The sequence below is a fragment of the Bos taurus genome, unplaced genomic scaffold (genome assembly GCF_002263795.3).
Source record: "Bos taurus isolate L1 Dominette 01449 registration number 42190680 breed Hereford unplaced genomic scaffold, ARS-UCD2.0 Super-Scaffold_1723_ScbfJmS_2085, whole genome shotgun sequence".
Lineage (NCBI taxonomy): Eukaryota > Metazoa > Chordata > Mammalia > Artiodactyla > Bovidae > Bos > Bos taurus.
The window spans coordinates 8,146,814-8,174,804 of record NW_020192292.1 but is presented as its reverse complement, the minus strand read 5'-3'; the positions used below and the strand labels follow the sequence as shown (position 1 = coordinate 8,174,804).

Below are 27,991 nucleotides of genomic sequence, written 5' to 3'. Positions count from 1 at the left end.
TATGCACACATTGTGAAATGAGCACCACGATCAAGCTAATTAACACATCCATCACCTCACATAGTCACCATTTTCTTTTGTTGCTATTGTTCTTCTTTATTTTTAATCCCTCCTGGCACATAACATCAACTTACAATAGGCAAAGAGAGCCACTGAGCAGATTATTAGAAAAATAACTCATACAAAACGATATGCTTTTGTTCAATGGTAAGAGACGTTTAACAAATGACAGTGAATTTTTAGGACAATGAAGGAACCAAAGTCAGGAGCAGCAAAAGCCTCCTTTAGGCTGTCATGTCCCTAAAGGATGCTAAACTCCCTTTCAAAACAACTGGCTAGGAGAGGCCAAGCCTCAGTTAGATACATTAAACATGCTTCATGGCAGATGTAGGTCTGAGTTGGGCTCCCTACGTCACTTTGATCATACTGGAGAACTTCTAAACATTTCGGAACTTATGTGCCACCAGAAGCAAACTGAGGCTTAAATGGGTCCAAGATCAGCTGATAATCCCTCAGAAACTTGAAAAAGGGGAGAGAATGTGTGCAGACCTGCAAATTCCAAGAGGTCTCTATCCTGCCCAAGCTTATAGGATGTGAGAATTAATTTTATGTATCAACTTGGTTGGGTCATGAGATGCCCAGATTAAATACTATTTCTGGGCAGGTCTGTGAGAGTGTTTCCAGATAAGGTGAACTTTGAACCAGTAGCCTGAGTAAAGCAGATTGCCCTCCGCAATGTGCATCATCCAATCTGTTGGCCTGAATAGAACAAAAAGGTGAAGGAAGGGAGAATTGGCTCTCTTTGTACCTCACTGCTTGAGCTGGAACATCTGCTGCCTGAGGACTGGAATTTATACCCTTAGCTCTCCTAGTTCTCAGGCCTTTAGACTCAGACTGAACTACACCACCACCTGTCCTGGGTTTTCAGCTTACACATGGCAGATCATGGGACTTCTCAGCCTCCATAATCATACAAGCCAATTCCTTGTATGTATCATTTGTTCTGTCTCTCTGGAGAACCCCGACTAATACACAAGACCAAAATAAAGAAAGCATTTAGACTAGCGAGGACTCACTGAATGAAGAGCATAAGAACATGTCTGATCACAGTATCATCAGGGTGTGAGAACAAAAAATCTCCATGAAGGAGAAATAATGAAGAAGACATAGTTCCTGTTTTATTTATAGCTATATTTATATTTAAACAGGCTATGTATATGTATATATGTATACACACACCCACACATCAAAGAAAGTTTGGCATCAGATTCAGCAAGATGTTAATGATGATCATCTCTGAGTGGTGGAATTACAGGTGATATTTATTTTCTTCTTTATACTTTTCCTGCAGTCTGATTTTTTAATCATTATTTATATAATAAAAAAATTCTTCCTGTTTTAAAAAAAATGAAGTAAAAATCAGACACTAGTGCTCTTACAGAACTAGCAACGGAAAACATCTACAATTAATGACTCTTAGGAAGACGAGCTAATGTGAGATGAGATGGGGACACCTTACATATGGGTGAACTTGATTTTTCAGATCTCCAAATACTGTGGGTGAGTACTCAGGTATTCAACACAGATTGGGAGGGTGATCAGAACACTCGGAACATATTTTGAATTTGTTGCTGCTAAAAATTTGCCTAAATACTCAAAAATGTAGATTTTTAAAAAACACCAACTAAGCCCAAATCCCTTCACATGCATATCTAATTACAATAGTAAGTCCAACTGGTCTCAATAATCCAGCAATTCTCATACTACAGCTCTACAGTTCCTTCTCAGACCATCATGGGCTCCCCAAGACCTTTTGGGTTTTTTTAAATTAAGTTTGGTTTGAGAAAAAATTTAAATATATATATTTTTTTTGGCTCAACAATTTAACTTCTAGGACTCCACCTTACAGATCTTTATACGCTTTGCCAAAGTTACACACAGGATGTTCACTGCAGAATTGTTTGTAACAGCGAGATGTGGAAATAAGGTACATGGACTCCAACAGGAGATGGGTGATAGAAACTGCAGTACATCTTGAGTTGGTATTTAGTATAGATAGGATTTGTATAATGCCCATAAGAATCACAGAGGTTAGTCTGCCTTGGATAATCCCAGTGAAGTTGCTCAGTCGTGTCCGACTCTTTGCGACCCGTGGACTGTAGCCCGCCAAGCTCCTCTGTTCATGGGCTTCTCCAGGCAAGAATACTGGAGTGGGTTGATAGACTCAGCAGAGGCAGAGAGAGAGTCAAAGCAGAGTGATTGTATGCTCCAGACCGGCAGGGAGAAGCAGCTATTGTAACACTTTCATTCACCATTTGACTGCACCCTTCCATTAAAAATTTAATCATTGGGGTTCACCTGGAAGCTAAAAGAAATGGTCAGGACCAGAGGTTGGGGGGGATTGTGTGAAGGCGGTAAAAAGGTACAAACTCACAGTTATAAGTACTAGGGATATAAAGTACAACATGATAAATATAATTGACACTGCTGTATGCTCTTTATGATTATTGTTAAGATAGTATATCCTAAGAGTTCTCATCACGAGGAAAACACATTTTTTTCCATTTCTTTGATTTTGTAACTCTATGAGATCATGGATGTTCAATGACTTACTGGGGTCATCATTTCATGATGTATGTAAGTCAAATCATTATGCTGTACACCTTAAATTTACAGTGTTGCATGTCAATTTTTTCTCAATAAAACTAGAATAAAAAAGAAAATACAAGGCAAATAAATAATTGAAAATATGATAACCTTAAGTGACAACTCAGAACACAAATTGTGTAGATAGCATGATTACAACTACACTGGGGTTCCCTGGTGGCTCAGAGGTTAAAGCGTCTGCCTGCAATGCGGGAGACCTGGGTTCGATCCCTGGATCGGGAAGATCCCCTGGAGAAGGGAATGGCAACCCACTCCAGTATTCTTGCCTGGAGAATCCCATGGACGGAGGAGCCTGGTGGGCTACAGTCCACGGGGTTGCAAAGAGTCGGACACGACTGAGCGATTACACTTCACTTCACTTCAATGATATATAGCTATATATGTGTAGGAAATGCATCAAAATATTACCAGTTTTTTAAAAAAAGTGATCAGGGATGAAGAGAGAAGGGAGCCTAGCTCTGTTGAGTGATGTATTTTAACCTCAGAAATGTAAAAGGAAAATAGTGACAAAATTATCCCCTGTGATTATTGTCCATGCTACCTATGAAGTTCCTACCTGATTTTTCACACCAACTACTGTTCATGTTATCATTATGAAGCAAACTCACTGAAGAATGATATTTCATTTTTTGAAACCAAATGTATAGAAAGATTTTAAAACTCTTGAGGGACTCCCCTGCCGGCCCAGTGGTTAGGACTCTGCATTTCCACCTCAGGGGGCACGGGTTCCATCCCTGGTCTGGGAACTAAGCTCCCGCAAGCCACACAGTATGGCCAAAAAATAAAATAAAAACTGTTTATCCATGCACACAATGAAAGAAATCGGCAGCAAAAACACACATAGAACATTAGGTGAAGGGTGAAACTATATTTCAGCTGTGATGAGGAAGATGACAAGGCTACCAAACAGGGAGACTTCGGGGTTATGAGGACTTGACCTTTTCATTAGTGACTGGGCCAAGTCTGGAAAGAAGACATGGAGGAAAACAGAGTAGATTAAGGGAAATTATACAATTTCTTTTTCAAACAGGAACTTATTTTGAGTATTGCACATGCCCTATTTATAGCTTATATATTTTGTCATATCTGTGTTCAAGCCAGAGCCATTTTATTCCTCCCTCTGTGCCAAAGGACAGTCTTCCCTTTGGGCTGTCCTCAAGAACAAGGTTGATAATATTTCCAAGGATATCATAGCAAATTGATTGATTCTAAAATAAAATCACACTATGCAATCATGTAAACTTTATTCCATTAAAAGAACTTGGGGATTCACCTCCTATATGTAAGGCGAGCTCTAACTGCTGAATTTCCCCATAATGTCGACATATCAGCCAATTTCTCCTTTGTTGCGGTTTAAAAGGTCTTGCTCTGAATCTTTGTGCTACCCTTGAATTACTCAGTACAGGGGATGTAAAACTTCTAGACATCTGTAAGAAACCTACAAGTAGAAGAGTTCCATTATAATTAAGCTGACATTAGACCCTTGCAATGCAACTTTCTCCAGTCTTCCATTGGTGCCTCCTCGACACTTCAGTGGTTCTCCATATAGAGAGTCAAGAAAATTTTTGTTCATCATCTGAACACTCACCACAGTATAATAATTCTTGGTAAGTGGAGTCGCTTCAAATCCTTTGACAGCCTTGGGGGAGAGAGGTCTCTCTGTGAAAAAGACATTTAAATTATGTTAATATCACACAAGTCTAAGATGAACATTTTATAACATAGGTCAACTAACATATAAATATTGTCAAGTGGAAGGCTCAAAGGAAATGTACGTTTCTAAACAAGTGAAGCTATAATCTTACTAAACTACAGATGGTCAAGTCACAGCTTCTTAATGACAGGGTCAAGGCAAGAACTTCAGATCCAGTTTGGGCTGTTTCTTCACTCATCTGCCTTTCCATTCGACTTATTATAAAACAGATAAGCAAAGGAATGCTAACCAAATACGTTATGTTTGTAACTTGCAACTAACCATACAAGAATAACATAATACAGATAATAGCAGCCATTCTTTCTTGGGGCTGGCTGTTTATTGTGCCCAGAATAAAATAATCGGAATCTTGAATACACTGAAAACTAGCAGGAAATTCTTCTATGTATCAGTTTAATATCATTACATTGTGCTATAAACTGTTGTCTTTCTTTTACAAAGTTTGTCTTATCTATTAAACTCATGACGAAGAGATATCCCAGGATGCTTTTTTTAAAAACAAAGAAACCACTTAATAAAAATACAGACAGGGGACTTCTTTGGTGGTCCAATGGCTAAGGCTCCTCACTTGCACTGCAAGGGGATCAGGTTCAAACCCTGGTCAGGGAACTAAGATCTCACAAGCCACCTTGTGCAGCCAAAAGAAATATAAAAAATAAAAAATACAAGACAACAATCATAAATGTTTAACAGTGTCACTACAGACTATCTTCCTTACTCTCATTTTGTCCTGTATATCATTGCTGTATATTCCATTTTTACCTCGCTATATTATATTGTATGCTGCTTTAAATTCCTTCTGAAGTATGGTAGAGTATACATAACCAAGTATTATCATCAGGCCTTGATCTTTCCTTTTCTAAAAGTAATATTTTCTAGTTTTATATCTATGACATTCCACTCCTAAAAAATACAATATATATAAAAGAAAAACCAACAATTAACCCGTCACCAAGAGCTAACCATCACCCACAGTAACGTTTTGGAGTATGTCTTCCTATTCCTTTTATCATGTGTTTGTGAACACACACACACACACACACAGTGATCTTCCTTAATTCACCTACAGCTTAACTCTCCTATTACAACACTATTTCATGAACATTTTTCCATTTAACCTTGATTTCTAATGATTTTTACATTTAAAATATCCCTTATGTTTACTTGGCACTTACCAGCTTTTAGGACATTTTATTTGATCTTTACAACGACCCTGTGAGGCAGAGATAATCTTCTCATTTTGCAGAGGTCACTAAAGTACAGAAAGGTGAGGTCAGCTGCCTAAGGGCATGAATTTGGGAAATGGCAGAGCCAGGACTGAAGCCCGGGTGTGTCTTGACAAGAGCCTGTGCTCCCAAGCAGCAGGACGTCCTGAGATGAAGCTACTGAAGGGCCTGGTCGATGGCATGAGCAGTGAGTGGTTCCCCATCTACCTCAGAGCTCAGAGGGGCCATCAGTTCGATCTGGGATGGTCAGAGAAGATCTTGCTGGGCAGGGGGGTATTTGATCTGTCCCTGGATGGGGGCTAGAATTCAAACAGGCTGAGAAGACAGTAGAGCGTTTTCTCAGCAGGGAAGATTCCAGGAGCACAGCTGTAGAAATGGCAACACTCAAACAGGGCTGTTCCTGTGACAGTGAACTGTCCAGCTGGACCAGGCTGTGTAAAGTGGAAATACAGCAGAAACGCAGGTATGAGGGCCAATTCTCCCACTCCTCAGCAACAAAAAATGGGGCATATCTAGTTTAAGATCTGCCTGGATCCACATGGTGGCTTCACGAGGCTTTACTGGATAAATCTGAGCAATTCAAAGCCACCCAGACTATTACTTGAGATTATAAGTGGCAGAGTCAAGACATGAACCCAAGTACTGTATTGCCAAGCTTGGTGCTCGCCGCCCCCCACCGCCCCCCACCAACACACACACACTATGGTTTTGGACTCTTCAGCATACTTGAAATCAACAGTCACCAAATTCTTTTAGTTTTTATTAAACAAGTTTTCTACAGTATAGCCCTGATGCTACTTAAAACTCAGTTGTTTTGTGTAATTATGACATAAACCAGTCCGATAAAAATAGAACGTTCCAGAGAAATCAGCAAGATGTGGTCGCCTTTTGAAAGCAAGGCCAAAAGGAAGGGTAAACAGTAATGGAAAGTCTGCTAAGATGCAGAAGAGGAAAGGAAAGCCCAAAGGAATTGGTCACTGTAATTGAAAAAAAAAATGGTAACTATGTAAAGTAGAACAGGGAAACACGAAAGAAAACAGTGACTGCCATGGAGATTCCTGGGTGGCTGAACATAATGCTAAAAGAGCTGGTGCTTTGATAAGATCAATAAAATTGTTAACAAGGATTTACTGAATAGCCCAGGGGACTATATTCAGTATATTGTAATGACCTATAATGGAAAAGAAATTTTCAAAATATAGAGATATATACATATATATGTATAACCAAATCACTTTGTTGTACACCTGAAATTAATACAATATTGCAAATTAATCACACTTTAATAAAAAAATTCTAGTGAAAAAAATTTTAAAATAGTCAAACTCTAGCAAGACTGACGGAGGAAAAAAGAGAGAAGACACATATTGCCTATATGAGAAGTGAAATATGGGATATCTTTACAGACTCTAGAGATACCAAAAAGATAATAAATAGTATGAACAACTCAAAACACATAAATTTGATAATCAGGTGTGAAATGGAGCAATTTCTCAGAAAACCAAAACTGCCACAGTTCACCCACTATTAAATATACCATTTGAAGAACCTTATAACTAGTATGGAAATTGAATTTATAAATTTAAAACTATGGAAAAAAGGAAATCTCCAGGCGCATATGGTTCTAATGGAGAGTTCTACCAAATGTTTAAGGAAGAAGTCATAGCAATTCTTCTCAATGTCTTCCAGAAAATAAAAGAATTCATTTTATAAAGTCACTATTACACTGACACCAAAACCAGACAAAGACAGTACAAAAAATAAAACTGCAGACCCATATCCCTCATGAATTTCGATGAAAAAACCTTAACAAAGTATCAGTAAATAGAATTCAGCAATATTTTATAAGAACTTTATACCATGGAATTCATCCCATGGATACAAGTTGGTTAAATATTCAAAAATCAATAGATGAAACCCATGTTAGTAATAGCCTAAAAAGAAAAATCACATGATAATATCAACGGATGCAGAAAAAGCACAGGACAAAATTAAATACCCATTCAACAAAAACTTCCAAAAAGAAATAGGAATAAAGAACTTCTCCAACTCTATAAAGACATCTACAAAAACCTTATAGCTAGCATCTTACCTAGTGGAGAAAAACCTACAGCTGAATGCATTCCGAACCCCAAGATTAGGAATAAGGCAAGGATGCCTGCTCTCACTCAGCGTCGTGCTGGAAGGTCTGGATGTCCCTGCAGTCTTGGTGCAGAATGGGGAATCAACCCCGAGAGAAGGAAAACAGATTTGGAAGGACAACCTTGGAAAATCTTTAGATACGTAGCCTTTGCAAACAACCGGCCCCATGAAAAAATTCAAGGGGTGGATGCAAAGAGAAAAACACCAGTACCAGGTTTCAGTGACAGTTCTTGCCTCTTGTTCCTCCTTTGCCCTCTACCCCCCCAGCCCACCACTGCCTACTCTTAACACATGTGGTCTTAGCTGAAACCCACTCTCAGTGAGACACGCAGAGAAGGAATGAATACGTGGAGGTGCAGAAGAAACAAGTTCAGTCCCTGGGGGTGGTTCCAAGTGACAGAAGGGGGGTCAATTTTCCCTCCCCAAAGTGTCTCTTTGGCACATGGATTATATTGAGCTGAAAACAATCAAGGCTCTAAAGACTCAGGAAGTCTTTCTTTTTACCTCCCTCTTAGATGCCTAGAGAATTTAGGTAGAAGGCCTGTTCCCAGAACAGAGCTATCAGCAGAGACATCTGCAAAGAACATGGGCTGGGGGTGGTGGGGACAGCTCTTGGAGATCAGAGTCCACTCTGTGTTCCATGGTCTCTGCAAGGCCCAGCAAACATTTATTTGCCAAACATTTGCTTTTCCATCTCTCTGTCAATTGCCTTCTTCCCCTTTGAAGTCACAAACCACTACCCCCAACACCCTCTTTTATCTTTAGCTGAAGATGGTATTTAATGTGAACGTTTCACCATTTTGGCAACTTACTCAGTTCCCCTGGGTCTCTCCCATGTAGACATATTATTAAAAATTTTTTTGTGATTTTCACCTGTTGATCTGTCTCTTACCAATTTCAAAAGAACCTAGAAGGGTAGAGGAAAACTTTTTCCTCCGCAATATAACCTAACTAGAACTAATATGAAAACATAAACCTTTTAGGTGGTGTTTCTAAGGCCATTAAAAAACTGGTCAATTCAATTCAATCAACAAAAAAGAAATCAATCAATGTAGTGAAGAATTCAAATGGGTTATTTAGCATAACTCAAACAACAACGGTGTCACACAGTGTAGACATAAGTAACCTTCCTAGGGCATTCTGCTAAGTGAAATAAGTCAGAGAAAGACAAATACTATACTGTACAATAGGATGTATTCATGGAATCTAAAAAATAAACCAACTAGTGAATATAACAAGAAAGAAGCAAACTCACTGATACAGAAAACAAAGTATTGGTGACCAGTGGGGAGAGGGAAGGGGGAGGGGCAATATAGGGATAGGAGAGTAACAGGTACTATTAGGTATAACTATTAGGTATAAAATAAGCTACAAGGATATACTGTACAACATGAGGAATACAGCAAATATTTTATGATAACTATAAATGGAGTATAACCCTTAAATATTGTGATCACTATATTATATAATTTATATAATACTATACAACTGGGGCTTCCCTTGTAGCTCAGTTGGTAAAGAGTCTGCCTGCAATGCAGGAGACCCGGGTTCAATCCCTGGGTCAGGAAGATCCCCTGGAGAAGGAAATGGCAACCCACTCCAGTATTCTTGCTTGGGAAATCCCATAGACAGGGGAGCCTGGCGGGCTACAGTCCATGGGGTCACAAAGGGTTGGACACGACTTAGCGACTAAACAACAATAACAAATATTTCAATTAAAAAATGTTACAAATGTTGGGAAAAAAGAGAAATCGTCCTTATTCCTATGTAACGACCCCTTTCCCATTAACTCTCCATTCATTCCTCTCCCTCGCTAAGGTATAGATTCCTATGCCTGTTGGTGGTGACAAGTCAAAAAGAAATCTAGTGATAACTGGTTTTCTCTGGATGTGAAGGATCTGTGTGATACACCCTGGGGATTAAAACAGGAAGTCTAAATATAAAGCCTCATCATGGTTTTGGATTAGAATAAGTAGGAAGAGTCATTTCTTAATCTGCCTTAATACAATTTAATTAGCCATCTACCTAATCCCCTCATTTGACATCTACATTTACCTGCAAAGAAGAAGTTTTAGAAGGATTTATTGACCCTTTAACTGAATCAGCTGAAGAAAACAGAACTTGTTTAAAATATCTGCTCAATCATATTTGGCCTCAATAGCCAGGAAATTTTAATGCAAAGTCCTGATAAAACCTTCACCCTTTCTTGGTAACAAAGACAAAAATTTTAAGGAGAGATATAACCTACTGTGTTACTGAGATATAACTTACTATGATGTAGTGGCAAACATGATTTTGGTGTGTAAACAACAAGGTCATTTACAAGTTACCACTAATTTTGAAGAAAAAGACTGAAAACAGGATTAAATGGCTAATTTTCTTATTTATAATGTATCTGAGTCAAATGAAATGATGGATAAAAAAGACCTTCTGTAGTTTATATAATGACTAAGTTATTCATACATGTACTTTTCAAGAAGTAAGATCCTTGGAAAAAATATTTTTTCCTCAAAATGGGGTGTATTTTTCTCATGTGACAGGAAATTGAAAGGTGGCCAGCAGGACTGGTAACAAGAGCTTCCTAATGTCACCCTGTGTCTGAGTTCTCTCATTCTTGCGGAGAGGCTTTTGTCATCATGGTCACAAAAAACTATTCTATCTTCAGCCTTAAACTCATGTTGAAAGATGTGTGTGTGTGTGTGTGTGTATAAAACACTATACTCAAATATTCTATTTATCAACTTTCTACAGTATTAGAGTGGTGGTGTTCTGTAAGTCCTCAGAAATCAACCTCCTGAAGAGAGGAAGAAACTGTCTCCAGGGCTTTGGCCATAATTATCTCTAGACAAAAGTTACAGAGGATTTTCTCAAACTTAAAATCCATTCCCCAAGGGCAAACTTACCAGAGCATGAAGTGTTCTTGTCAATGGAACAAAACTCTGCACAGCTTTCCATCGCAGAGGCCAGCAGAGCCATCTGCGGGCTGAGGGGTTGCCTGGGACTGGAGTTCCCTTGTTTGATTTCTAAGACAAAGAACCTGTAGCATCAGCCTGAATTGTACCCAGGCTACCGTGAATGAGTATTCCAGAATTCCTGACTCTTCCAGTGATCTCCGTGTTACACATCTGGCCAACAGTAAGCAGATAGAGATCACAGAATTCCATGCCTGATTCAACTTTATAAAGGACCCAGAAGTTGTATAGCAGAGGGGTTGAAACTTCAAATTGAAGGTTTCGTTTCTTTGAGCTACACATTTAATCTAGAAATCATTTTTAAAGACTCTTAAAGATAAATGTCCTTTCCTAAGTGGAACATCACTATGGATTTTATGGAAAGACATTCCAAAGTGACAAGTATCTCTAAGTGTTAGTCGCTCAGTCGTGTCTGACTCTTTGCGACCCCATGGACTATAGCCCACCAGGCTCCTCTGTCCATGGAATTCTCCAGGCAAGAATACTGGAGTGGTAGCCATTCCCTTCTCCAGGGGATAAAACAGCGTAACACTGAGTTTATATTGTCCCTCAGCAGCATTCTAAGTAGGTTGTGGCCTTCTTACTGTTTTGTGCAGCAAGATATCGGTGGGGAAAGGATTCAAGTCGCAAAGAGCTGATACCTACTTTGCCAACAAGATGTTTGCATCACACCAAGTTAATCTCCTCCACAGTCCCTTAAACACGCTCCACTTGAACTACCACCGATCTTTCATGGTTTTCATTCTCCCCAAACAATCACTACAACTTATATTGTCCTCCTCTCTCTTTTGGACCTGTCCACACAGCCTCCGTGTCTTGAGGGTTCAGCTCAAGTCCTATCTCTTCCAGGAAGCCTCTCCCAACCTCTCCAGTCACTGCAATACTCTCTGTCCACTGATGATCTGCTATCTATTTGACACTTCATCATCCACCACTTTGAGTGTCCATTGGCAGTTTAATCTCCAGCTCTTACCTCTCTCCCATGCTCTAAATTCATCCTGCCAACCTGCTAGAAATCTTCAGAATGATAACCTGCTGGCACCTCCACTCAACATGTCCAAAACAACTCATCATCTTCCAGTACCAATCACCCACCCCCAACACACACACACCACAACACACACACACACACACACAAAAACCTCCTATCTTCTCTATTAAGGGAGTTCAGCATTACCAAACATTTCCTATGTCTAAAGCACTACATTAGGCACTATGGACACAGAAAGATATACAAAGATGAATAATTTCGTTTGACCTCCTTGTCAGGATGAGCTGGGTACCTCTCTTCTGCTCACCATTCTCCAGACTACCTTGTATTTAGAACTGAGCATTTGATATGCTAGTAAGACCATCTCCTCACAAGACTTGAACACCACGAGGGCAAAGAGGCATGCCTCAGGCTCTGTGCCTCACTGGTTCCCTCATCATAGAACTGATATCCTACTCCTGACAAATAAACCTTTGCTGCCAGCTAGGTGGGATGACACTGCATGCCCTTAAGGAGCTCACCATCAACCTGGACCCCTAGGCTTGGCATTATGTTCACCTCTTCCCTTTCCTCACAGATATCATCAGCAAGTTTTCTTGATTCTTGTTTACAGTATCTACTGCATCATCCACTTTCTTCTTCTCCACAGTCATCAAAGTCGATTGCTGGGACCTCAGCAGTAGTCTTTACTGCTTTGCCACATCTCCTTGATTATCCCCACCATTCCCTGCATCCAGCCCCAACATCATCACTAGAAAGATTTCTCTAACCACATGCAATCCCCTGCTTACAACTTGTCATTGACAGCCTTCTTAAAGTAGCTCCAGCCACCCCCTTCTCTTCACTCACCTGACCCTCAACCCAAATCCTCCTATCACTCACTCCATGCTTCCTGCTTCCCAGCTTAACTTATAACTGCTTCTATCCTCTGCCATCAGAAGCCTCTTTTCATCATTCAAGACCCAAAGTTCAAGTGCTTCCTTTCCTCTTGCTTGCTGCTGGTGCTGCAAGTCACTTCCAGTCGTGCCGACTCTGGTGCGACCCCACAGGACGGCATCCCACCAGGCTCCCCTGTCCCTGGGATTCTCCAGGCAAAGACAACTGGAGTGGATGTTGCCATTTTCCATTCTCCAGTGCAGAAAGTTTAAAAGTGAAAAGTGAAAGTCGCTTCAGTCGTGCGAAACTCCTAGCGACCCCATGGACTTGCAGCCCACCCAGGCTCCCTCCATCCATGGGATTCTTCCAAGGCAGAGTACTGGAGTGGGGTGATCATTGCCTTTCGTTTCCTCTTAGGTTACTGCTTAAACAAAAATTCTTTACTCTTCCAAACAGTCTTGTGTACATATGACTATGCTGTGACTCTGTCCTAACCTGTCAATGTACAACACCTATCATGACTACTAGAACTGCCAAAGGTCCTTGGGGCAGAGTCCATGAGGGACCAGATTATTTACAACCCTCTCCCCACCAAGTGGGCCTTCCCTGGTAGCTCAGTTTGGTGAAAAGAATCCACCTGCCAATGCAGGAGACCCCAGTTCCAATTCCTTGGTCAGGAAGATCTCCTTGGAAAGGGATAGGCTACCCACTCCAGTATTCTTGTTGGCTGGGTTTCAGATGGTAAAGAATCCACCTGCAATGAGGGAGACCAGGGGTTCAATCCCTGGGTTGGGAAGATCCCCTGGAGGTGGGCATGGAAACCCACTCCAGTATTCTTGCCCGGAGAATACTCATGGACGGAGGAGCCCTTGGTGGGCTACAGTCCGGGGTCGCAAAGAGTCAGACACGACTGAGTGGGTAAGTACAGCACAAGCCCACCCAGTACCCAGGAAATACTCAACGAACAAGCTGAAACAGAATTGAATGACCTTGCCCCACAACATTCATTCATTTTACAAATATTTACCGGCCAAACCAACAGAAAAAACATCTCTGCCCTTGTTGGCATTTATACGCTAATGGTAGAATACAGATGGTAAATGAAATAAATAAATAAATAAATATACACTGTTAGAAATAAAATGGTTAAAAAAAAAAAAAAAACCTACAAAAGGGAAAGGGGACAAGGTAGTGAGAACAGGGGTTCCAATTTCCCCCTGGGTGACCTGATAAGATGCTACTTTCAAAGCCAACAAGGGAGCAAAGACCTGAAGTAGGTAAGGGTGGAGGGACAGCAGGTGGAGGCAGGAACCTGTCTGGAACAGGCAACCAGGAGGCCCGCGTGGAAGTGGGGAAAAGTGAGGGGAGAGAGTCAGAAAGAAGGTCAGAGGGGAACACCAGAGGCCAAATCCTGGAGGCCATGTAGACTATTGGGATGACCTTGACCTTCACTGTTTTTTGAGCTGGAGCCATTATAGTACTCAAGTTACATTTTAAAAGGATCATTTTAAAAGTACCCTCTCTAATCATTTTAATAATGCTCAAGGTACATTTTATATTTTTTTAATTTTTTTTTCAAGGTACATTTTAAAAGTACCCTCTGGCTACTGAGTTTAAATTACACTATAGGGAGTGACAAGGACAGGAGGCAGGGATGCCAGTTTAGAAGCTATTGCAATAAACTAGGTGGGAAGTGGTCCTACTCTTGCAGTTCCTAGGCTTTCCCTGATAGGCTGGCCTCCTGGACCCCAGTTAGCCAGAACCTATTCTTGACAGCTGGAAAAGAGTTTCTAAGGGTAGGTTTCCCCAGGTGCTCAAACAAAAGCCAGAGGCTTCCAAGTGTATCCTTAAACTGAGTTGTTAAAACCAAAGAGGAGTTTAGGAAAAAAACTCAAAGAGAAGGGGTCCAAGACCAGGACAAACTGCTCAGGGTGGTTGGTTCACAAGGGAGGAGCCAGACTATATGCTACAAGGCATCTCAGTAAGGGACACTATATATATAAGGAGTGCGGCGTGCTGTCTGTTCGCTACCTGCATCCCCTCAACAATGCTTGGGATTCCCAGGCCAGGCCAGGAAGCAAGGGCTGTTCCTTTTACTTTTCTGATGAAGGCATTGAATCAGTGAACAAAGTTAGGGTGAATTTGTCAAATTATTTAGAGATTCTAACAATCAGATTATACACATTGAAAGATGTAAAAGGGGTAAAAATCGGCTGTGGAAATCATCAAAACCAAGGAAATTCCAGGCAAAGCCCATGAAAATACTTCAGGGCTCAACAGAAACTCCTCGATTCCCAGTACTAAAAGATACTAAGACATTTACACACACACACATAATTAGAAATCTGTTAGTAAATACTCATTCCATTAAAGGAAATGCTCCACCTTCACCCGATACACAACACAGAAAAGCGTGAAGCTAAATTTTAGCTCAAATACTTTAGGGAAAAGCTCCTAACAGTGGTTATCTGGAGGAGGAGATGAGAGGGGAACTTTTATTATCTCCACTATCTATTTTGGTAAGTTTTAACTTATAGTGAGCCTATAATCTTATTAAATAATAGTATTAATTTTGAGGTATTAAAAAAGCAAAAAAAGACATCAACCAAAGGAAAAAATATACCAAGGAGCTAACTACTCAAAAGGAGCCCCTGGGTAAATAGTTTTGAAGCATTGAAGAGCTATAATAATGTGAATAACTGAACCTTATTTTATCTGTATTATGACATTATTTTTATAATGCCAGAGATTTTTGTTGGTTTTGTAATATAAGCAAGATTTAGTTTCTTGAAGAATAAAAGGCAAGTAAGTTACCTAAGAAAGTTCTAGAATGATACTGATGAGTGATTTAGATTGCATTTCTCTGGGTATCATCATGAAAAGGGTAAACGGTTAGCAGTGTACAACGACTTTCAGGGTAATCTTATTTAGAATCAAAGTGGCCAGACAGCTTCCTGCAGCCTTGTGATTATTTCTCCTACATATCTCTGAGACATTTAGACTTAGTTTGCTCAAAGAGCTTAGGGATAAAAAAAGGAAGTGAGCACATGGCCTCTCTTATTATTGTATTCTGCCATCAGTGATTCTTGGAGTAGCAGGAAGACTTTGTACATGGCTACATGAGCTAGAATTAGTAGCAGCAAAGGGACATAGTAGGGTGGAACAGTTGTCTAAGCTTTGAATTCTTTTGCTTTTTTAGTTTTTTTGCCGCCTTGATGTAATCTAAATACAACTTGGCTTCAAAATATCTAATCACAGATTTTTTTATCCAGTTCTGTTTCTAGTCTTTTTCACATATACCAGTACAAACAATTCTTGAACAATGAAAACTGGCAAGATTTTCCGTCCAAAGACCAAGAACATAGAGGAGTCAGAGTCAAAAAAGCTTTGGAAAGATTGACTTACCGCTGGATTTAATTTCTCGGACATAATTACTAGGGAACCAGCCCGTTCTCCCCATTTAATGTGCCTTCCCACCAGCCCTCCTTCTTCAACTCTAGTGACATAAATGATGTCCCCTTTACAGACAGACAGCTTCGTCTTCATTAGTCTGCTTAAAGTTTGAATCTTGCCTTTACTATCAACTGGTGACTTCCATTTTCCGTCATCTCCTAGAGAAATAAAAGTCACACCAAGATTAGGTACTCATCTCAATGAGGCTGGGGCAGAAATTCTATGAATTTAGGGCAAATAAAGTAGGGTGACCAAGGATAAACCCCAGGTCTATCTCAGTCTTGAATCTTTAACTTAGGAATGGGCCCTAACATAGGTTAGGCCCTGCCAGGGCGCAAGCGGTGAGAAGAAGGGAATTAATAAAGCCCTCAAAATTGTAGGCAAACTTTTGCATTTGTGAGCATGTGTAATTTTGGAGGGGGTCATGCCTTCATCTCCTTGTCCCCCACCAGTTTATCTAAAGATACTACTTTTATTTTTTTTGGCCACACCAACTCAGCTTGTGGGATCTTAGTTTTCCCGACCAAGAATCAAATCCAGGCCCCCGCAATGGGAAGCATGGAGTCCTAATCACTGGATTGCCAGGGAATTCCTGAAAGATACTTATTTAAATGAGCTAGGAAACAAAGTAGATTAATAAACTATCCCACTCTGCCTGTACCCAACACCCAGACAAAGTCTTACATAATTACATGACCAAGATTAGGTACTAACCTCCTCTCATAAAATCTGCCTCCCACCCTCCCAATTACTAAGAATATCTTAAATTGGCTAAGGCTTTAGTCATATGCCAAAGATCAAATATTCCCATAGTTACCCAAGTCAGGAGCTCTTAACCTGTCACAGGTTCCCTGAGAAGATGATAGCACAATGTGCCTTTACCCAAAACAGAGACTAGTAAAATTCAGAGAGAAAAGTTTTTGCATACAATTTGAGAGGGCCCAAGGGGTATGGAACCTTACAAGTGTTCATCAGCTTCTGAAAGGGATGTCTGATCTCCAAAGTTAAGTGCTTTGAAGTAATTAAAGTACTTTGGAACTAATAGCTCCTGATGGCTTAAAGCAAGTGGGTGGATTTTGACACGGAAATAAAGGTCTCAAAAGAGCAGAAGCTTAGGGTGCTTCCTTCCAAAAGCTCCCATTAAGACCAAATGCAATGATAACTGAGCCATCCCAATTACAGGAGCTCCTCTCGAGCTCAGTAGGAATGCAAAGAGAAAAAGAAAATGGCAGTGATGATGATGAGAGCAAGTAATGTGCATTGATTGCCTGCACTGTGCCAGGAGCTATTTAGTTCTCTTAATAAGTGGGGCGGGGGGTGGGTGGTGGTGACGGGGAAATACAGCAAACTTCCCTCAGGAAGTCGGACGAACAACTGACATTTGCATAGGGCTCTCAGTTGCTCAATTCTAGAAAGGGATGGGCTTCCCTGGTGGCTCAGACAGTCAAGAATCTGCCTGCAATGCAGGAGACCTGGGTTTCAATCCCTGGGTCAGGAAGATCCCCTGGAGAAGGGAATGGCTACCCACTCCAGTAGAAAGGGATAGAACTTTGAGGCTTCAACCCTGACTTTCTGACTCTGTGGCCACATGCCTTTGATGCGTTCCCTTGGGCCAGCCTGAATTGGGGTGAGGTTCCAAATTCATTTTATCACAACACCCCAAACCAAACAGGATGGTATCTCACCACCTATGGAGGATGTAGCCAAGATAGCCATCGAATTTTACGGATTTTAAAAACAGCCAGGGGAATTGGGGACCATACTTACCCTGGCTTTGACTGCCTTTGCAGTCCTGGAGCTGTGCTAGAAACTGCTCCCTGTGGGTTTGTCTGAGAACTATTAGCAGCGCTAAGAGAAGAGAACGTCCACATGGCCTTTCTGAGAGCTGATCTGTGAAAAGAGGAAAAGGGTACCGTTAAAGAGAGCCCCTTGTGTCAGAAAAACGTCTCCAGCAAAATATTTTCTTTCACGGGACATTATCAAAGGCAATCTGACCAGACTTCTAACTGTTCCATGATGAACATGCTGAGCTTATTCATCCCCCCTCCCCTCCGTTGCAGTGGCCAACTTCTCTTTCTTAACCTTACTGGCCATTGTTCTCCAGTAGAATGAAAAACAGCAAACACAACCACATTTTCTCTTAACCCATTTCTCTACAACACTTTGCTCCTGAACCCGTTGGAACAGTATGCCCTGTGATCCCCAGCAGAACTATATGGGTACCAAAACAGCTGTCTGTGGCTCTTATTACTTTGAAATATTTTAAATTTCTCGCTTTGTTTTTTGGCCCGTAACTGAGTGGTTCTTTTCTTCCTCACCATGGAGCAGTCTATGTGGCACATATGATGTCCAAATCTTCCTTGTGCCTGGGGGATGGGAGAATGAGAATGAGAGAGAATGTGCGTCTGGGAAAGATGCAGTCTTGATACTAGAATCTTTTTTTTTTTTTTAAACTCAAACTCAAGAGTCTTTTCCTTGAAACCATGTGAAATTCGATCAGCCCAGCGCTGAGTTGGGTGTTTTCAGAATGCCCAGAGCATACTAAAGGGAGGAGTTGGCTTCCTGACAAATTCAAATGAGAGTTCTTTTCCTCTCCATTTATTTTTAAAAGATATAAACTGCAAAAGTCTAAAGCCCAAACATTCCCTAGGCGACAAGCTCAGTATCCAAGTAATTTCCTTGATGCTGTGGGTTTTAACTTTCACCTCTTGTATTTTATAAATATCTGTGGCAAGGGAAGAGACTGTAAAACTTGCTAGGAGAGTTTGGCAAAGGAACATATAATTTGTATGCATAATGTTAGAATTATACAATCCTCCCTGCCCAGAACTGGATAGTTGTCATGTGTGTTAAATATAGTTACTTGAATTAGCTGTACTTTCTGCTATACGCCTTGCAATAGCGCCAAAGCATTTTCTTCCAGAAAGCAAAAGAACAACTTCAGAGAAGTATTTTTACATTTATTGCTATTATATACAGCTCTTTTGACTAAAACTGTAATTACTTGATAGCTTCCTAGATGCCCCAGCCTCTTGGCACTTGATTATATTGTCTGTTCTTGTTCTTTAATTGTTTCATGTGGGTAAGTTGAGTCTCCCTAAATAGATGGTAATTTTCTCCAGGGCGGGGACCACGTCTTACACTTCCTTTGTAGCACCTGGCAGTGCTGGGCACACAGCGTGTTGACTTTCCAGTGTTTTGAGCAGCAAGACCCAAGTTGGAGCATCGGGGCTCTAAAGTCAGTGAGCTGTGGGTCTGAATCCCAGGTCTGCTGCTTACTTTCTACTCGAACCACTACAGGCCTGACTTTCCTCTTCTGTAATATGGACCTACTATTGACACCTACTCCACCTACTCCCAGGGTTGTTTCAAAGATTAAATGAGACTACTGATGGCTCTTAGGACGGCCATGACCCATGGTAAGGGCTCAACGCATGTTAACTATGGTTATTACTGCCCTGCTCTCAGTAAGAGACTGCTGTATCACAGAAGGAATGAAGCTATCCTTTAAGGTTATCATCATTTGGTTCACATGTACTAAGATTTATATTTATTTCATTCTGCCAATGTGATGGGTACTAAACATTTAAATAAATGATGTTCTTTTCTCTCACTATGAACCTGAGGTTTCATTTCCAGTGCAAGGTTACTGAAGGGTTCCTTAACATGGACAAAGACATACTGAAAACTATGAGAAAAAAAAAAAATGTCTCTGGCGGGGAAAGGGAAGTAACGGCTGCATTTTGTAAACTTTATGAAAAAAGGAACTGATCTTTTTCCTTTTAATTTTCTGCCTTGTTATACTCAGGGGCCTATTTGATAGCTTTGAATGAAATTGTTTCTTGATTCTTATTATATTAAGGGCATTAGAAAAACATCTGTAATAGTTATGTTGAAATCCTAAAGTATGACGAATTAAAGCATCTGGCACCCATTGGGGTTCTTTTAAGGGGAAGAGAGAAATCTGTCCCAAGGGCACAGTTGTGGCCATAGTCGGATCCTAGAGGAATCAGAGACACGTGAACCCAAACATGTCACCCAGACCCCCCTACCCATCTCAAGCCCTACTTACCTTCTGTTGCTTTGTTGACAGCTAAAAGAGTGTTCAGAACCTTGGAGAAATTGACCCCTGCATAAAGGTCATCAGGATCAAATATCTATGAGAAAGGAAATTGAAACTGTTAAGACACTGTAAGTATTCAACTCAACAAACCAAACTATCAGAAGGCTACTTCCTCCAGCTCTCAGGGGAAAATAATGTAAAAGCCAAGACCCAAACCTCTGTATACCTTTGGGAAAAAATGAAAGCGGCAGCAAAGCCGCCTAATGACATGTGGCAGCCATCAGTGAGTCAGAGAGAAGCAGTAATGGGAAATGAGAACTATGCCGAGTGCAGCGCCCACCAGGAAATGCACAGACCTGCTCTTCTGACCTGAACCCATCAATACTCTCGGCCCAGTTACCGGAAACCCTGTGCTGGGTTACAGTCAGCGCCCATCACCTACCGAAGGAGGGGGAGCCCTTGTGACACCCTTTCCTCAGTGCAGTTTATTCACTGTTCTCAGCCGGGCACTGTCAGCACTGCCTTCCTCTCTTCTGTCCATCCTTGCTGTGGCCACCCACTGGGTCCCAACTTCACACTGCCCAAACTTCCTGCCTAGGCCTGCCTCCTGTTCCCAGCCTCAGTGCCCAGTTTCTGCCGCTTGACCTTGCCCCTCTCAGCTCATCTTCATGGATCTGACCCTTGGCCACTCTGAGCCTCTAGGTTCTTCCTGGCCTTAGGTAACTTCTCCGGATATGACCTCTGGCCTTCCTGGTATTGCTCATCTGCTGGCAGCAAAACATTGAAGAAATACAATATTTCACTTGGCCAGTTACAATCATCATTCTGATATCCTCTGTCCCTAGGGAAGATACCAAGCGGTTACTGTTTTTAAAGACAATTGTTCATTTAAAAATGTATTCAATATCTTGTAATAAGCTATCATGGAAGTGAATCTGAAAAGGAATAGATCTATAGATGTATAAGTCAATCACTTTGCTGTACACCCAAAACATTGTAGATCAACTATACTTTAGTAAAAAATAATTTCACAAATTTAAGAATAAAATTTCAAATGCATTCAATGTATTAAAAGTGTATGGAGATGTCTTCTAGTCTCATAAATGTGTATTTTGAAACTAGAAGTCTGCTCAAGCACAGGCTCAACCTATTAATCTGCCAGTCAATGATACAGATCTATATATGGTTTAGTGGCTAAGTCTTGTCTGACTCTTGTGACCCCATGGACTGTAGCCTGCCAGGTTCCTCTGTGCATGGGATTTCCCAAGCAAGAATACTGGAGTGGGTTGCCATTTCTTTCTCCAGGGGATCTTCCCAACCCAGGGATTGAACCCACATCTCCTTCATTGGCAGGCAGATTCTTTACCACCGAGCCACCTGGATTCCCAGATCTATATATATTATCTATTGTGCTGTGCCATGCTGTACTCAGTTGTATCTGACTCTTGCTACCCAATGGATTATAGCCCACCACACTCCTCTGTCCACGGGATTTCCCAGGCAAGAATACTGGAGTGGGTTGCCATTTCCTTCTCCAGGGATCTTCTCGACCCAGGGATCGAACCCATATCTCCTGTATTGGCAGGTGGATTCTTTACCACTAGCACCACTCTCCAATGCTTAACCAGATGCCCAGTTTCTGGATGGAAATATACCTTAAAACAGTTTTTTCCAGGATGTCAAGAAGTTTGCATCCTTTTTCCCCCAGTGTGGTGATGGAATAAAATGTACCTTTTCATGTGGGGCATGGTTGGTAATGAGCCTAAGATTCTGAAGGATCTGTCTTCCCTGATGGGAAGGTAGGGACATTTGTTCCATTTCTAATCTGCATGTTTTCTGGGAGCTATGTCAAGATCCAATTTTATCTTCTTTGTGTACATATTCTTTAAGACCTAAAATCTGTCTCTTGAGTGAAAATATATAGTATCCATTTTTTCCCCACATTTGGGAGGGAGGCCATCAGTGTAAACAATATATGCAAATGTGGGCCTCTTCTGAGACCCACAAGTCTTTATTCATTTAATCAATGAATGTTTTGCATTCAAACTTAAAATGACTGACGAGCCCAATCGCATCTAAAAATGAGATTCTAATATACTTCTAGCAAAGGGGAGATGTCAGTATTACTAAAGAGTTAAAGGACACTACAATCCAAATATGTTCCTGAATGCTACAATCTAAAATTCAAAGGTTTCCAGGAATAAATGGATAGGCATTCTGTTCTAGTTTGCCAAGACCTGAGTGAACAAGATGCAACAGACCCTAGAGACACTATCAAGTATCCCATGGGATTCCAGACTTACTGCATCTCCCTTAGAAGTGATATCAATGGGAAAGTGTTAATGACATGTATGCCAAAATGGTAACAAAGCAAAAAACTCCTAGTGGGAGTGTGAGCATGTGTATGCACGTGGATGTGTGTATTGGGCAGATGTGGTGGAGATGAGTAGTGTCTAAAATAATAAATGGATGTAAATATCAGCAGAAAAAGGCCGAGAACTGTGATAAAAACCTTCACCTTTCTTTTGAGGTTGCTCCTTATCCAGGTTAATTGACCTCCTATAGGCGACCACACTGGCCATATTCACTTGTATTAGTTGTTGTTTAGTCGCTCAGGCGTGTCCAACTCTTTGCAACCCCATGAACTGTAGCCTGCCAGGCTCCTCTGTCCATGGGATTTTCCAGGCAAGAATACTGGAGTGGGGTGCCATTGCCTTCTCCAAGGGATCTTCTCGACCCAGGGATCGAATCCACATTTCCTGCATTGGCAGGCGGAGTCTTTACCACTGAGCCGCTAGGGAAGCCCACTTGTGTTGGTACTTGGCTGAATTTGAGAATAAAGACATTGATCAGAAAATGAAACATGCATCAGCAAGAGGCACTGCATCTGCTTGAGGGAAGTTGCCTGCACTATACACAGTTCCCTTTTTTAGAAAACCTCAATACAGTAGAATTTACCCACAGATGCTGTTCTGAAGCACTCGGAACTACACAGGAAGAAGTTGGAAGGGGCCTCTCAGGACTAGTAGAGAAGGCAAAGCCTGAGGGTTATGATTTCTGAGCCAATGGAAAGTTAGACAGAACCATGTCACCCTCCACTGCACCGCACCCTCACGAGCATCACATGGAATAATACTGCACATTCCATCCCAGACCTTCTTCCTCGCTCTTGAGATTGGTCACCTACTAAAATGGAAAATACTGTCTATAGAAAGTGCAATACTTTCAGCTGCTATCAGTCTTTTACACCTTAGTGGAAATGAGAGGTGTGAAACCAAGTTCAGAGACGATGATGTGGAGAAAAACTAAGGGCACTGGCACCCAACTGGGAAAAAGCAAGGGAGACTCCCCCACCATGGGCAGGGTATGAGGTAAGCAGACTCCAATACAAGTCACTTGCCTAGAATTAATCCCAATCATTCACATGTACAAAATGGACAACCAATTCCCCTTTTCTATCTCCAAAGCACTGGGATGGTGAAAAGGTAATGCAAATTTGTGCTCAGATGCTGTATGTGATTTCCCAATACAATGGCCGGATGACACGCATCTCTGGCTTCTCTATGCAAGCTTCATGCACCTGTTTAGTGTCCCTGGTATGAAACTGAGCTTCAGATTAGCTGAACTTTTTTTTCTTTTTTTTTTTTTTTGGTCCACACAATGCAGCATGTGGGATCTTAGTTCCCTGACCAGGGATTGAACCTGTGTCCCCTGCACTGGAAGCATTGGAGTCTAACCACTGGACCACCAGGGAAGTCCCTAGCTGAACTTTCTTGATACTTATTTGGTGCAGAAATTAGCTGCTTAGTTCCAGTTGGATCTGTGAAGGTCGGTATGAACAGCAGGATTCCCTGCCTCCATTCACCACTACTGTGAGGCAGGCAGGAAAGAAAAGATTGCTTCTTGGACTACAGCTCAATGGCTTCAAGGTCCCAGGCCTGCCATGGAATGAGGCAAGGTTCAAGAATAACAACAACAGAAAAACATTTACTCTACACTGGGTAAGCAATGGAGAGACAGGGAGTAAAGTTCATTAAAGATTTTAACTATTTACATAGAGCCAGCCTAAGGGTCTAGTCCTACATTCAGCAGCTGAAATCAGACAAAGCCTTTCATTTTTAAATGTTTCCCCACATTTTCCATTTTGGATATCCCACAATGACAGCAAAACCTATTTCCATCCACTAAATACCAGGTGTTAATTCTGAACCACTGGGGATCTGCCAATATAAGCTGCACAGAAGTTAATATTTATATGGCTTTACAAATAGATCCTTTTTGGAGGAGTTTTCAGTTTCAACATGTATGCTATTTTATGACATCTTCCCTACACTGACAAAAGTAAGGAAGTGCAGGAAGAAGACACTCCCCCAACCATTTGGTAATCTTACTGCTACAATTTCCTGATTTACTGAGCCCTTGCTATGTGCTATGGGCTGACACCATCCATTCATTGCCCTTGATTCTCCCAGCAAGCCTGTATAATCTGGGTACCAGTTATTTTCCCCATTTTATAGATAAGTAAATGGTGACTCAAAGTAAGTAGTTAAGTCACAAAGCAAGAATGTGATGGAATCAATAAAAATATACAAGAAAGTGCTCTGAGGAGCATTTTAGCCCTGTATGCATACCCGAAGTTTTATGTGTGTGTGTTAGTTGCTCAGTCACGCCCCGACTCTTTGTGACCCCACGGACTGTAGCCCACCAGGCTCCTCTGTCCATGGAATTCTCCAGGCAAAAATACTGGAGTGGGTTGCCATTTGCTTTCTCCAGGGGATCTTCCTGACCCAGGGATCGAACCCAGGTTTCCTGCATCGCAGATAGCCCCCTTACCATCTGAGCCACCATGTTTTCCTGACATAAAAAGATGAGAACGAAATCTGTGAGTCTGTACATGAAAAGAAATCCCTTGCTGCTGTCAATACAAGGAGTACCTTTACCACCTGCAGCAAGCTGGTTACAACCTCTAAGACAACTTAGTTCAACTAATTGTGACAAAGAGAAACTCACCTATATGAGAAGACTGTCTTCTGCAGGGGTTTGCCTAACTCCTGTGCTGTCTTTCTCATTTCAGGGGGCAGCCCTGACCCAGCAGGCACCTCGTCGTATTTTGCCAGAAGGGGTCAGGGCTGCACTAACTTACTCCCGTTTGTTGGTTCTGGTTCCATCGTCCATATACGTTAAGTGTTGGCTGATGGGGTGTGGGTTGGGGATCTGGCCCATGGTTACAGGACCAAGTGAAACCATTCCTCAGCATCATACTCTAAGCATCTGCGTTAACCAGTCATAGCCCCAGCCACATCCTCGTTAAGACAAGAAGCCATACCACAAACCAGTTCAGAACTAGGTGATGCCTCTAATGCCATGTGGCTTCAGTACCACTCAGTGCATTTCATTTAAAGCTAATTTCAGGGTTTGAGAGGATCACAATAGACTCCATCACTCAAACTATTAAAGCCTTAATCAACTGCAAAAGCAAGTGATTCAGTGAGACCACATGGATATAGCTTATGTTTCTGGCCCCATTTAAAAAAAAAAAAAAAACTTTTTTCAAATATTTTAGGAACATTCCATCTCTTCCTTGTTCTCCTTGTTCTTATTGAATAAGATCTTAAATTAACTTAGACCATCTTGAATCACATCTCTAATCCTCACAGCTGAGCACGCTGCCCTCTGTTAACCCCTGAACTTTGGAGGAAATGTCATTACATCGTGCGACAGAGCAAGCCAATCTGAGCTGCTTAGTCATATTTCACTGGGTGGCAGTGCTCCTGGCTTTGTAGACATGACCTGGGATGCTTCCACCCAGCTCCTCCTAAAAGCAGTCACCCAGTCCGCAACAAATAATCCTCTCATCTCAGAAACTGGACCCACCTCGACACTGGTATTCCACTTACTAGAATACAGGAGTTAGCATTTATACTCTGCTTGGTTTTAAATGAAAACTCTTCCAATTTGATATGGCGCAAAGCCTGCTCGCTACTTCTCTCCTTATTTCCTTCCCTTCTCTACACTTCAGCCATTTAGAGAAAAGGTCTGACTTATGCACGTAGCTGCAATAACATCGGTTGTACTGAAAGAGCACCGACGTGAGGGTCAGGAAACCTTGACTCTAATCCAAGATTTGTCACTGCGGGGCAGTTGTGAGGACTCAAGGGAAAGCAACACTACTTTCTTTGTGTCTCTGTTTCCCATCTGGGATGGTGAGAGATGTCTTTGACCAAAGAAGCGCAGTAAAAGGCCTGCTGATTCATCCTCTGAACAGGGGCTCCCAAGGCAGCATCTTGGCTGGGTCCCAAGGTCCAGAATCTGGTCTTCAAATCTCAAGCTCTTGAAATAGACTCACATTAACCACGTTCACAAAAGGCTAATACATAAAGCGAAAAAGCCATTGTTACTAATTTTTTCAAAAAAAATGAACCATTAAGAGGATTGGATCCTTCCATTTTATGGTCTACTCACTCTCTCCCAACAGAGAAATCTACATGGTAAGCCAAATTACAATCAGAAATTTGTTGGATAATACAGAATCAGAGCAAAGGGGTCTGGAGTATCGCAGCCTAACATAATTATTACCTGTTACAGATGATTTTTTTTTTCAAAATGTCATTTTTAAATGGCTTATTATAAATTCTGGCTCTATCTTCCTGCCAGTGCCTCGTGGGACTCGTGTTGCAATTGGGATGGCTTTGACCATCTATGTCCTTTTGTTTCTGTTGAATTTATACAGAGTTATTTAGATAACTAATTATAGGCTTCTTGATGACTTGGACCTCATGATATCCAGAGCCAGGAAGTCCAGCTTCACAGAGCTCCTGTAAAACGAGCAAAGGTCTGAGCCTAATTGTTACTGCTCATGCCTCATCTTGAAATCCCCAAGTCCACTTCCAGATGGCTTCCTCCAGCATCACTGACATCACCACATCCAACTTTATGATCTCCATTCTTCCTTGTGAGCACATGTTTATGGCAAAAACCACTTTCTCCACGACAGAAATTTATCTTCAGTTGAAGTAGCAAGTGTTCAGGAAAGAAGCAAAGGAATGAGGAATGATAGGGGCATCCTGGTGGAAACAGTGCCAAGATTAAAAAGAGAAAGAGAGAGGACAATTGGCTTTGGATAATCTCACCAAAAAGACAGTAGATGTGAAGGAAAGGAACAGACGAAATCTCTCTTATAAATAGCACTTGCCAAGCCAAGGAGGGAAGCCGAAGACCTAGAACCAGCTGCCGCCCAGCCAGATGGCCGCTGTGGCCCCCTCCCGCCCACCACCTTCCTCCTGTGCCCCTGTCACTAGAGTCATACAAGCTGCCAGTTTTGAGGGGTGGGGCGGACAGACATGGGATGCCCCAGCTGCTGGAGCATCTGTGCACCAGAGCTGGGGGTGTCCTCCCTGAGCCCCAAGTCCCACCCCTTCAGAGAGGCGACTTATTTCTTAGTCTTGCAGATTGGAACAAGGAACATGTTTTCCCAGAGATACAGTGGTCATTCCCGCCACTTAGTCACCGTGACATCTGTAATTCAGTCACATTAGTTATTAAACAAGCCGCTGTGGGGCCGGCCAGAAAACAGTCACCGTGTAGCGCCATATTTCTATGGGAAAATGTGCTGTGTTCCTTAAAATAACTTAAAACAAACTTTTTGGAAAATCCATTTTTATACTGAAATGCCTGAACATGGGGTCCCAAATCAACATCCTCATCCTTATACTTCTTCCTTGTCCTTTCATGTAAGGATAAATTTAAAAAGATAAAAAACACCCTAGATATTCCAGGTTACTATTTCTTTTAGAACTCCCCATGAGGAATCCAGCCATAGGTAAAAAGACCACGAGAAGAGGCTCAGAAAGTCTAAGAGCCGAGAGCTCCTGCTGGTTTATTGTCCAG

At 41.5% G+C, this 27,991-nt stretch overlaps 2 pseudogenes; both read right to left on the bottom strand.

Annotated features, from left to right (window-relative positions):
• Window positions 1-16,196, bottom strand: part of LOC112441536 (rho guanine nucleotide exchange factor 6-like) — a 79,793-nt pseudogene extending 63,597 nt beyond the window's left edge.
• Window positions 16,197-16,881: 685 nt separating this feature from the next.
• LOC132342130 (rho guanine nucleotide exchange factor 6-like) overlaps window positions 16,882-27,991 on the bottom strand; it is a 34,791-nt pseudogene continuing 23,681 nt past the window's right edge.